The sequence below is a fragment of the Stegodyphus dumicola genome, chromosome 8 (genome assembly GCF_044657685.1).
Source record: "Stegodyphus dumicola isolate Sdum_Otavi_A_Nest chromosome 8, ASM4465768v1".
NCBI lineage: Eukaryota > Metazoa > Arthropoda > Arachnida > Araneae > Eresidae > Stegodyphus > Stegodyphus dumicola.
In genome coordinates this window covers 86,153,518-86,166,763 of record NC_140775.1, presented here as the reverse complement: position 1 = coordinate 86,166,763, position 13,246 = coordinate 86,153,518, and positions in this window count along the sequence as shown.

The following is a 13,246-nucleotide window of genomic DNA, read 5'->3' as shown; positions in this document are numbered from 1 at the left end:
AGCCATGAGGTGACCACTCGTAACCCAACCTAATCTGTAAACTAAAGACATACCGACTAACTTGGCAAACCAATACGTAACTAGAAAGAACCCACCATGACTGGAAAAGAAATAAAATTCCAACTTAAATATAGGGCAAATTGCCCTAACCATGCCCTCCGAGGAAAATTCCCTGATCTTGCCAGCACCTCAACCTTTATTTGGTGTATGTTCTAATGAAAATAAAATCAATAGTAAATTAACGAAATATTTTCCCACTAAACATTATGGACGGAGAACAGTAAACCTTTTGTATTCTTCTTCATCAGGTGCTCCCGCACAGAAGGTAGTGAATATTACATGCTCTTATAAGTTAATTTTGGAGTGCGTTAACTGCTACATACTAGATCTTAGGGGCAGTTTTAAGGCATTACATTATAGATTCCTAATTTTTAACATTTATAATTTATTTTAATATATATTTTATTATTTTAAATGTTCTTTTTGTTCACCAACCCTTTATACTTTTACAGTATATTTATTTTAAAAAATAATCCTTCATATTCATAAATTACATTGCTGTATTCACCCTGTAACCTAATCTAAATTAATAAGTCAACATGTGTATGTTGAACATATCAGTCAGTTCTGCCAGTCATTCAAATGTTCATGTTGGTGAGAGAGATGTAGCATCTATAGTAAGGGAAAATCTAATCACCAAACCACGCAGTAGAAAGGCGGGAAAATATTTCTTATGACCAATATTTTTGGCCTCTCACCACTGCTTGCAGACCTTTAAACTAACCGGGCATGTTTGCTGCATAACTATAGATTTTACATCTATCGCTTTAATTTTTTTTTTTTTAGTCTAACGAATTTATCCGCAATTATCAATGTTGCATCAACTAGCCGAATAAGTAAGTAAGAAGCAAAAAAAAAAAAAAAAAATGCTCCAGTATTGACCATGGCCTGACAAATAATGCAGTATGGTAGCACATTTAAGATTATGTGTTATATCAGTTGTGGAATCAGCAGTTAAGTCATAGTACTTCGATTTCTTAACACTTTTTTTAAAGGTGTTCATAATTTTTTTCGCTAGTAATTTCGATTAATTCATCGCATATTGCCGATGATAAATAATTTACATTTGCATTTCCTTTTGAGCCTTATTTTATGAGTGCTAAAAACTCATATTCAATTAGAGACTTCAACACTGCTATGTAGTTTCTGTTATATCCAGTATGTAACCTGAAACATACATTTTCACCGTGAAATGTGAGTGAATGTTTCTTTCTCTAAATTTTATGGTTGTAAAGGATGGATTAAACCCACATCCAGTGGTCTAAATTAATTGCATCTGAGCCCAAAATTAGACTTCTGAGCATAAAATAAGTAACTTAGGCGGCTGACAACGTGTTGCACAATAGATGAATACTGGAATTCGGATGCTGTTTAAATTTAATCTAGTTTTTAAGCGTGATCAATATTCATTAATTTTGACTCAAACATCATTTAAATGAAAAAGGCTATTGGTAGATTAGACGGTGGCAAATGCAAATGAACGTCGCCCAAAATCAGAATATTCCCCACAGTGTCATATAAAAAATTTAGAACTGCTTTTTTCAGGCAGTGAATTAATTAGTGGAAGACCTCCCTTAAGCTTTCTAAGAGGAACAAATGCAGCCGAAGACCATTTTTTCTTGTTACTAACTCGAAGAACAAGTAAAGCAATACAAAAGTGTTGACTAGAAGAGAAACACGCTAATGTGACAATCAAAATTGTAAAAACAACCTTGTATTTAGCGTAAGTATATTGAAACACTCAATTGATTTCGAGGGCAGCTAAAGGTCCCTCCTCATCAGGAGAAAGAAATACCTGAAAAGAAGAAAATAAAGGGGAAGGAGTCTCAGAAACACGTGGTCCTTATCAGCACTGCACGTGGTTATAACTGGATTTTTAATCAGAGTTGCACTGGCCGCCTACTTTTACTGAGCCAGGCTATCTGATCAAGCATAAAGGACAAGAAATATTAGCGAAGTTAAAAATAGGGAGCGAGGGGCAAATGCACCTTCACGCTTAAAATCTGAGCTTCAAAAAAAAAAAAAAAAAAATGTTGGTTTTAGATCTTCAGGCTGCCATACGAAGCACGAATGAACGATTCTGTTCTGCTGTTGAATGAAGATTCAGCAGAACAACACAAGATTAGTCTTATAGATGGAAAACCAATAGTTTATGTTCCACTCTCTTCATCTCCTAAACAGATTTTTGTCGTCACCATGTTAATTGGAGGCAAGAGAATTTGGACCTTATACTGTTTACTGAACTAATGCCTAAACTGTGATTCCAGGTGTGTTCTGAGCCAAAGGCATTGAGTGATGTGCTTTCCGTTGTTCATGAAAGATCTCATTTCCATGAAATCGGTTAACTGATATGGATTGAAACAAAACTGGCCGCACCGAGTTGTATATTTTTGATAGAGGTTCCGCAACTGCTCGCATATTTCACAAGTGCACATCAGCGTAGCCACTGAGGGAGGGGCTTCGAAAATGGACCAATGAACTTCTATTGATTCTTGTGATGCTAAATCTTCATGCATGTGAGCATATGTTGTTTATGTTTTAATTTGCATTTGTTTCGCAGTTATAAATGTATGGCGTAATAGTAGAAAATCTCGTAGTGCTTTTGTTTTCTGAGTTTAATTAATCGCTGACATTTCACTTTCGTGATTTTTATCGCGCATTAATATTTGGATTGATGTTAACGGTGTATTATCGCTCTTTACATCGAGAAAATGACTCAAGCTACAAGCTACAATTCAAGTGTATAGTTTTTTTTTTTTTTTTTTTAAACTAAGCTGAGAAGGACTGGAAGTATTATAATGAATCTAGTGTTTTCTTATTTCAGTGTTTGTATTCTTTTGATGTTTAAAGTGTAAGATTCAAAATACATATTGTGCAAGATCTGATTATATCCATTGTTAACATTAAAAGTTATATGTGAATAAATTGAATATATTCATTGTGAATAAGATAAATTTATTCTGCTTGATGAGTATTTCTTGTTTAGACAGTACATGTAAGAGTGAGCAGTTATTAAATGTGAAATTTAATGAATGCAAATTAGTAAAGTTAACTTTGAATAAAATTCTGCGTTGACTATTATTATAAGACATCTTTTTCATATAGACTGCAAAAAAAGGTCCCGACTTCTATTTACATATATAAATTGGTATAAATATTTTTTTAATCTTATTTACCACTTAATTAATATTTCTCATGGGATATTTTTGCGTAGTATCCAACATGTGTTTATTTCAAATTCTTTCAACCAGGTAGTGAAATCTTCCTAGTTGCTTATATTTGATTTAACTGTGCAATGCAAATTTTCAGGAGAACTCGACGATGCTTTAATTATTTTGTACAGAAAATTGCGTAGCAGAATATTTTCAACCATCTTGCTTGCGAAAGGTCAGGTGACATGACAGAAATATTACTGGATGCCCATTGGTCTATCCTAGAAGCAACTCCCTTGGTGGCTACACAGATGTGCACTTTTGAAATATGCCAACCGGTCACATATACGTATGTGGACAAGATTTTGGAACCCACATAAAGCTGTTTAGTGGAGCTGTTACCCGATGTTTTGCTAGGCATTGCTTGTCTGCATCAAGCATCTCTGGTGTCAGAATATTTGGAAAGGTAAAATATCTCAAAAGATATGAGTTGTTTTTCTTTCTTTTTTTTATAAGGTAAGTGCCTTTTGATATTATATAAATGCAAAGATAATTTTATTTTTATATGAAAGCCTGGACCTTTATCTAATCTGAGATTGAATTGTTTTTGTTTCATTTTTCTTTTTTATTTTATTTATTTGAGTATTTCCAATTGGAAAGTTGCCCTTTTCCGTGATCTAATTTTAATTTAACTTTATCACTTGATTATATATATATTTCGCTTACGTTTTCAATTCTTTGGATTGTTTCAAGGTAAAATTTTTATATGAATTTACTTTATTTTTTCCTTGCTTTGGGGAGGGATAAAAATTTTCGGGTGAACTATTATAGTTAAAATACATTGGAATAGTTCATCAGCTAATTCTGGATACAGGAAAGCAAGGATTTTTTTATAGATGAGAGATTTTAATTGATTTCAATGTTTCCCCTCCTGACGAAGTAGTATTGAAGTTGAATGAATTCCTCTTTAATACTCTTTAAATTTCATAACTTTTTGAATTAGGGCTTTACTTGTTTGAAGTGTTTTCGTTTTAATATTTATTAAATTCATTTTACATTTATAGCATTTTTGGAAATTTATTAGTTATGAATTTCAATCTTTGGTCTTTGTGTAAAATTGGTTCGAAATTTCTTACGTAACGCCTTTACTGATAATTTTTCAGCAGCTTAATGCGCGAAAATACCAAGCATGATTATAAAATTTAAAAACAAAATTTGGTTAATCTTTGGATTATGGTAACTTAACGATTTTTTGGCGAAAATTTGACAACCAACCCTGCTACAGCAACCTGCTAGTTTTGTTTTGGACGCCATTTTGTTTTCACGAAGTAAAGGCATGTTTTTTTTTTTTTTTTTTTTTTTTTTTACACAACATTTTTACCAACAATCTGCTAGCCGAATTACGCTTATACTAGAACTTTTATGGAACAAAAATGCTTAATCATGACGAAGATTAGGTGCGAAATTGGGAGAAAGTGCAGAATCGCAAACTGCTTGCCGCATTTTTAAGAATTGCACATACACGGTATCATCCATGTACACGTCGACCTATTTTCACTTATAAAAAAATCCCAGAATTGCACAAAAATGACATTGCGCACACTCTTGACTTTATCCATGTTCATTACTAAAGTCCTAGCTAGTAACTTTTATCGCCTTACCAAAATGTCGCCAAACTACCTGTTACCATATTCCAAAGATAAGCCAAAAAATTTTATACCCGTCCTTCGCTATAGCTGCAGGATTGAAGTAAAATAAAAGCAGCTAAAGTTAAAACTAAATTGCAGTCAAAGCAAGGCAATTTCTCAACAATATTAAAAAGTGTCGTGTATAAGAGGTTTACTACAATATCAAAACAAATAAGAATTCATAGTAGTTTTTTTTTTTTTCGCCCTTTTCTTTTGTGAACAGTTACAATGTAACAGAGTCCATTAATCTATACTAAGGCCAGATGTGGTTATTATGGAGGCACCTAATAGGTGGGCCGCTATTGCCTCCTATGAAGAAACGAACAGTTACAACCATGCCTTCTCCGGGATTCGAACCCAGGCCCTTCGGTATCGCAGCCAGGCTGCCCTAACCACTATACCGTCTGAGCGGCTAGTAGTACGAACTCGAAAAGAAAATTGCAAATGGGAAAAAATAATAAAAATAAAATTTAATCTCTTTTTACTGAAACTTCAGTTTAGAACTCATCAGAGGAAAATGAATTAATGCTTCACAAAAGTCGATTAAAATGTTTCGAAAACTTGTTTGTTCTCCTAGTTCACCGAAAAAAGAATCAATTAAATTTTAATTTAAGACATTACAATTCATATAAAATCGAATCTCAAATGTACCAGAATTTTCCCTACACGCCTTCGGAACACGTGGAAAAAAAGAATAAAACAAAACATTGGGCCAAATTGACTACTCGGGGGGGGGGGGAAGAAAATCATACAATTTTACATTATGAAAAAGGACTTTGTAATGGAAAAGGCAGTGTATAAATTCTCAAAGTCGTAACAGAAAATATTTTTAAGCTTTAAAGTGCGACGCGCTTCTACTTTAACTACTAAAAACGAACCGATACTAGAAGCGCTTCGCTCTTTAAAGATTAAAAATATTTTCTGTTACGACTTTGAGAATTTATACGCTGCTCTTCCATTACAACAAGTCTTTAACAGTTTTCTAACTCTATCAGATTTATTTCCACAAATTATTACGGTTATTTCCAAAGAAGATTCACAACGATATCTAAAAGGTATTCTTTTAAACAACTGCATAGCATTTAATAATTCTTTTTTTAAACAAATCAACAGTATCCCCATGGGAACTATCACAAGTTCAGCGATTTGTAATTTGTATCTTTTCACCAAGGAATTTCATTTCCAACAACAGTTATCTCAAGTACAACATTCATATTGTTGTACATTTACAGATACATGTATCGCAATTACATATTATTGCAATCAACAACTTCAATTAAAATAGAATACGACCACATTTATTCTTCATGTTTGAAACTCAATAAAACTAAATTTCAACAAGGAGATATTAATTTCCTAGAGTTGTTAATTATCAACTTTAAAGGTATCAAAATTTACGACAAAGGAAGATATTTTTATTTCCCTACTGTAATACTCATCCATTGGCACTCCAGTATATCCAAAAGAGTAATACTTAATACCATACATAATCAACTACTTAGAATAAAAACTATTTGCAACAATGTCGAATACACACAAGAAGAAATCATTAAATTAATCGAAATTCTGTTAGAGAATAAAGCCTCTATTCAAAATTTCGATGACTCTAAAGAAAGCTGGCATTGACTACTTTATTTTAAAAAAATTCTCATCTAAAGTGATATGATAATTATTACTTAAACCTTAATCGGAAGTAATAGTTGGATGACTACGATAAGAAATTTAATGTAAATATGTACAAAGATCTTTTACATTTCAATTATAATTTATATTATCTTTCTAATATTTTGTAAATGTAATAACTGGCAAATATTCTAGCTTTTATTAAAAAAAATGGAGCTTCTAGTTTCAAAGACGTATTATACCCCGATGACATGAAGACCTTTATCGTTAATAACATATACATAGTTTTCCTTTCCAACTTTGATCCAAAACTGCTTTCGCCTTTTAAGAATTTACAGAAAACAGCATCTTTTAGAAGTTTCTTACGCCGCCATTTTGGAGTCGACGATCCCCCTCCTCGTAGGTGATAATTTTTATAGACCGCACCCAACGTTTGGCACCTCCGCACACGAAGTTTAACAGAATAGGACATTTTGAACACATGTCTAAATACTTAGTTCTGCTATTGGACACTTTGAACCTTATCGTATACTTTTTCCAAGAGCTACAATTTTTTGCTTTTCAGAGCAGCTTTGAAATCTACAAGGAACACAATTTGGTCGTCTGAAGAATTCAGTAAATTTTCGTTTAGAAGGTCGTAAAGTTATTTCAGTAAGTTTGCGTTTTTTTTTTTTTTTTTTTTTAATTTTTGTTTCTAACAGGCTTTCAGTTTTTAGTTGATTAAGCCTCAGATTTGATTTTATGAATTAAAGAAATCTCTATGAAAAGTTTTTCGTTTTCTTGGTATTAAAAGTTTAGTTTAGCGTAGTTGGGGACCACCCAATTTTTGAGTTTTGTTTAAATGGCAGTTTGGTTTAAAGTATATTTGTTTTGCTCTTTATTTATATTTGCATTTGAATTTCGGATTTGTATATTGATTTTAGACCAATTTGGTTTTTCGAATGGTCCTTTTACATAATGTAAAGTTTTATGGGGTTTTTTCCCCCTAGTAGTCAATTTGGCACAATGTTATGTTTTATTTATTTTTCCCCCAAGTGTTCCGAAGGCGTGTAGGGAAAATTCTGGTACTTTTGAGATTCGATTTTTTGGTTTTATATGAATTTTAATTTCTTAAATGAAAATTTAAATGGTTTTTTCCGGTGTTTTGATCTCAAGTGAATTTCCAGCTATGTGTGTGGAACCTTGAAAACCTGTAAGCGAATAATTGCTTTAGCTCAGGAGACAGAAGCCTAAACTTAAGGGCTAATTACCCTTTATTGCTCTAAATAAAGATTTACAAATGGCTCTTTCTCAGGACTTACAGAAAAGCCTCCACTTGGGCTTAAACTCAAGAGTACAAATAAAATCAAACTTAACTAATGCTTAACTAAAAAGATATAAGCAAAGCTAAAAAAGTAAATTAGAGTCAAAGCAAGAGTTCAGAATTCTCAGAATGAAACACGTTTTCGAAACATATTAATCGACTTTTGTGAAGCTTTAACTCATTTTCTCCTGATGAGTTCTGAATTGGAGTTTCAGTAAAAGGAGATTAATTTTTATTATCTTGGATATTTTTTCCCATCCGCACTTTAATGTTTCGAGTTTGTACTACAATGAATTCTTATTTCAATTTTGATTTGTTTTGATATTTGTTAAAACTCTTATACACAGTTGCAATTTTTAATATTGTTGAGGAATTGCCTTGCTTTGACTCTAATTTACTTTTTTAGCTTTGCTTATATCTTTTTAGTTAAGCATTAGTTAAGTTTGATTTTATTTGTACTCTTGAGTTTAAGCCCAAGTGGAGGCTTTTCTGTAAGTCCTGAGAAAGAGCCATTTGTAAATCTTTATTTAGAGCAATAAAGGGTAATTAGCCCTTAAGTTTAGGCTTCTGTCTCCTGAGCTAAAGCAATTATTCGCTTACAAGTTTTCAAGGTTCCACACACATAGCTGGAAATTCTAGGTTGAAACTGTATAACTTACACAAAAGAAGTTAGGGCTCCGGTGCGCTTCGGCTGAAATTATAATTTACCTCGAAAACTGAGAAGTACCGGAGCCGGGCTCTGGCGCAATTTAAGGCCTTGTTAATGAGTTTGGAAAGAAAAATGCTTCTTTCAGGTATTAACATGTTTAAACTCAATATTTACATCTTTTAGAATAATAATATTCCCTTCCATAGAACATGTATAATAGACAAATGATTTTCTTCTAAAACATTTAAAAAATTACAATAGCTTCAAGAGAGACGAGAAACACGCCAGAGGAAAGCATAAAATTAGGCAAAGCAACAGCTTTGTGTTGGGCGTAGATTTTAGTCGATTTCGAGGACAAATTGCTACAGGTCCGTCTTCATCAGGAGCAAAGAAATCTGTACAATAGCCTGCCCACTTGTCAGATCTTAATCCAGTGGTTCTCAAATGTTTTTGCTCCATACTCATCTTTCACCTAGACGATCATCCCCCCTTTCCAAAATTCGAAAACATACATATATATATTTATTTAAATTTAGATTATTTCTGAATTGTTTTATAAATTAAACAAGGAAAAGTATAGAAAATATTGAAAAATACCAAAACTTGAATAAAAGCAATTTTTTTATGCTCATTAACTAAAACTAAAAACTCAACAGGTAAATAAAGGCTTACCGCATTTCTTCGCTGAAACTAGGCTGGTTGAGAACCCCTTTCTTAATCTAATTGAAAAAATTTGGATGGTACTAAAAGAAAACTAATTAACAGAATCGTAAAGTAAGAGTTGATTGAAACTGTAGCTTCTTGCTGATATCATCTACTTTCAGTGAAAGAGCTTGATAAATTTGTGAGTAGTATGTCGAAGCGATGTGTATTGGGAATTAAATATAGTAGTTTTCTAACTATATAGTAGTAATCTGTACAACTTGAAATATATTTGACTTGACAACTTGAAATTCATTGACTAACGTATTCTAACTTGAAATTCTAACTAACTTCGTAACTAATTTGAAATTCATTGACTAACGTATAATATTTAATATTTTGTAATTTTATTTCCTTTTTATTTCCTTTTGAATTTAAAAAACCTTTTGTAGTTTATGTTATTTATAAGAAAGAACTCGCATTAGCTTCTTTGCATTTTCGTATGCATAATATTTGTGATATATTATGCATGATGTTATGATTGTTCCATGATATTATGATTTTAAATTTTTAAAAATCTTTTGAATTCCATATAATATTGTCTTTAAATTGGTATATTATTTACTAATGAAAGCATTTAAATTAATTTTAAAAATGTCGTTAGTTGTACAAGAGACATACTTTCAGGAGGTATTGTAGAACATTTGCACCATTCAGTATATACAATGTGTGTCCACATTTTTACGATGATTTCGGGGCCGTTTAATTAAAGTTGAAATGTAAGGAGTATTTTTTTTAAATGTCCGATTTCATAAGCTTTTTCTCTGGATTTAAAGTCTGCATTGTGTTTTTCAAGACAGAAAGGCTTTTCGAAAAGTAACCAGGGAAAGTTATTTATACTCTTCTTCCACTACTTTCTATAAACCATCAATCATGATGGGTTTCCGCTTAGAAAAAGCTCTTTCATAAGACCGAAGATTCAACAGTCATAGGTGGAAAATCGGAGGATTTTGTAGGAATGCTTTGAAAAGGTATATAAGCAATGCCTGTATCAGTCTTCATTTTTTCACGGAATTCAGTAATACTTTTCGAAGTATGACTCTTTGCTTTGTCTTAATGAAGTTTCACTCTTTGAAAGTCATTGGGATAAAGAAATCGTTTTTCAAATATCAGACTTGAAAAACTTTCTCTTGATATTCTTGTAAGGGAATCTCGAGAGAACCATAAACCCCTTACTGAAATTTTCTTTGCACTAATGGAACCAGGTTTGTAATCCCCCCCTCTCTCTTTTTTACTTCCTTGTACGAAGTAAAAAGGAAGTATTGTAATCGCGAAAAGTTTCAGGCAGCATGCTTCAACGAAAATATCCATTTTGACCGCTATCGAATGCAATTTAACGATGTTTTTGCGTGATATCTGTATGTAAGGGCAGAATAAAAGACTCGTTTCCTCCAACAAAATTAAAAAACTGCTTTAAAATTAATTCTGAAGAGAATTTTTCGTGGCGTCTGTACGAACGTATGTACGTACGTATCTCGCATAACTCAAAAACGAGTAGTCTCAGAACGTTGAAATTTTGTATATAGGACTGCTATAACATGTAGATGTGCACCTCGTATTTTGGTTGCAATCGGCCGCACCAAACGTATATAAATATATTTATATATATATCCACTCTGTTACCCGACTCAGTAATCTCAGTTTCTTTACTCTTATACGAGTATATTTGTAAATTGTACATTTTTTGCTTTAAAAATGATTGAATTATGTTGTTTTTATCTTCCGGTTAAGGTTTTTATGCCTTTAGTAAATCTGTATGCAATATTTTTAGAATTATCAACGATTTTAAAGTTGTTTAAGTACCGCTAAGCCTTTTTTTTTTTTTTTTTTTTTTTTTTTTTTTTTTTTTTTTAATGGCGGCTATTTTTTGTTTACATTTGAAACAGTAGACTAGTGAAGTTGTTGCAATCTAGAGAAACTTAGCTTCGCAACAACAAAGATAACGCCTTCATTTATTATTGCCAATTAAATCATGCTTAGTCCTTTCTGGAATTTTTTCGAGGAAATAATTGTTTAAGATTTACTTCGTAATTTTTAATATAGATATTTTGAGTTTTTATGTATTTTTGCCTTCTCGCGCAGTGAGAACTGAATTAATTGAATGAGAAATACTCAATCGTCTGTGAAAAACTGTTTCTTTTTTGTTTTGTTTGCTTAATCTCTTTTATACATCATTCTAGCTTTATTATAGTATTTGAATAGAATATGTGGCAACGATTAGATAATTCTATTCTTTAAATGATATAAATTTTGTGCATTATGAGTTATAATATGAACGAAATATAATACTGTTAAGTGAATCTAGCGCCAGAGTGTCGCTATGGTAAACAAATACTAAAGTGAATTTTAAAGAATGCATTTATTCTATTGTGTTTTATGCTCTGTCGGCGAAGTAGATTTAATTCAATCCAATGAGTTTAAATGAAATGCAAGATAAAATGCGTATAATTTAATATTCCGTACAAGGAAGTCATGTGGTGTACACATCAGATTATTTTCTGATAATGAATAGGAAATTTTTGTTGCAGTTATTTAGGTAAACTCATGCTTCATCAAGAGTCACAAAGAATTTCAATTTATCTCTCGCTAAATGGTTTTCATACGGAGCTCTACAAACTGTTCTGCGTTGAACCACACGCTTCGGCAAAAGCTGGTGTACATTATGTTTTTAGTTTTTTTTAAGTTGTAAATCTCGGTTTATTATTTTATTTATTGTTGCTATAGATGTGTTTAAAAACTGCAACTGAGTTCTGTGATGCCTGATTTTCTCTTGTAGCCAATGATTTAACTTTAGAAACAGTAACTACCCTCTTCGGGTATTCGTTTGAACTTACTTTTTTCATGTAGAAGTAATGATTGACAGTTTTTCTCTTTCCGAGTAATAATGTTGCTTATTTTTCACTTAGAGATGTTAATTACAGAATTATAGAATAGAAGTAATTAAGGAATTTAAGAAAATTTGAATTATGGAATAAGAATATTTCTCATCGGAAAGCGCAAAAACGTATCTTTAAATCCGCAGCTTGTTTATATGCGACATTTTCAAAGGAGAATGAATTTAAAAGTAGCAGACGATATTTCTCATAGCAAATAATAAGCTGTTGGAGAACATTTTTTTTTTATTCCAAAGTATTTCATTTTTAAATTTCTTTATCGAAATGGTTAAAAAATGTATAAATACCTTTTATATGTATATCTGTATTTTTAATAAAATTTTTTTATTTTGGGAAAATTAATGTATGTATGATTATAGTGCGTGCATATATATATATATATGTGTGTGTGTGTGTATGTGTGTGTGTGCGCGCGCGTGCGTGTATAATTACATTTTTCGGTACTTAAACACCCGATTTCTATTAAAATCAAGTTGAAGCTGTCGGGGAAATATTCATATAGAACCGTAAACATTACATTTCATACTAAATCAATATTTTTTTTTTTAATCACCAAAGAGAATTTGGTGTATATAAGAAATATTTTAAGAAAGAAGAATGGTTGTTTAATTATTTGACTATGACAAAGCCAACAGGTTTATCTGTGTAGGAGGCTTCATTGGGTTTAGTTTATTTAATTATGGCAAAGCACTCGAGGGCTATCTGCTTAAGGGGGAGTGATGCCTTCGCGGAGGACTTTCTAAGCTGTATAAGAAGAGCTTTCATGGGGAACTTTCTGAGAGAAACGTGCTCGTTTCTATGTTATGACGCGGGGAAAACCACGAAAACTAATCATGCAGCCAGTTTTTTCGTCTGAGCTCAAATCCAAACCTAGTTGCTTGCAATTACCAAACAGTTTTGCTTTTAGCCTTTTAATGGTAAGTGTCATAGGAAAGAAGCTATTTTGAAATGCAGAATTAGATTCTGATTACTGCCGAGAATGGCTAGCCTATAAGCCCTATAAATTATCCTATAATACCTGATACCCTGTTTTTCCCTTAAAAAAAAAGTTAACATTGGGAGCCCCTGAAATGGCTTTTTACATAGATCCTTAGGCAATGTCAGCTAGGCCCTGTGCAGAATATCATGTAGATCTTGATACCTAGACTATTTTCAGTAACAATATTGAATGAGTT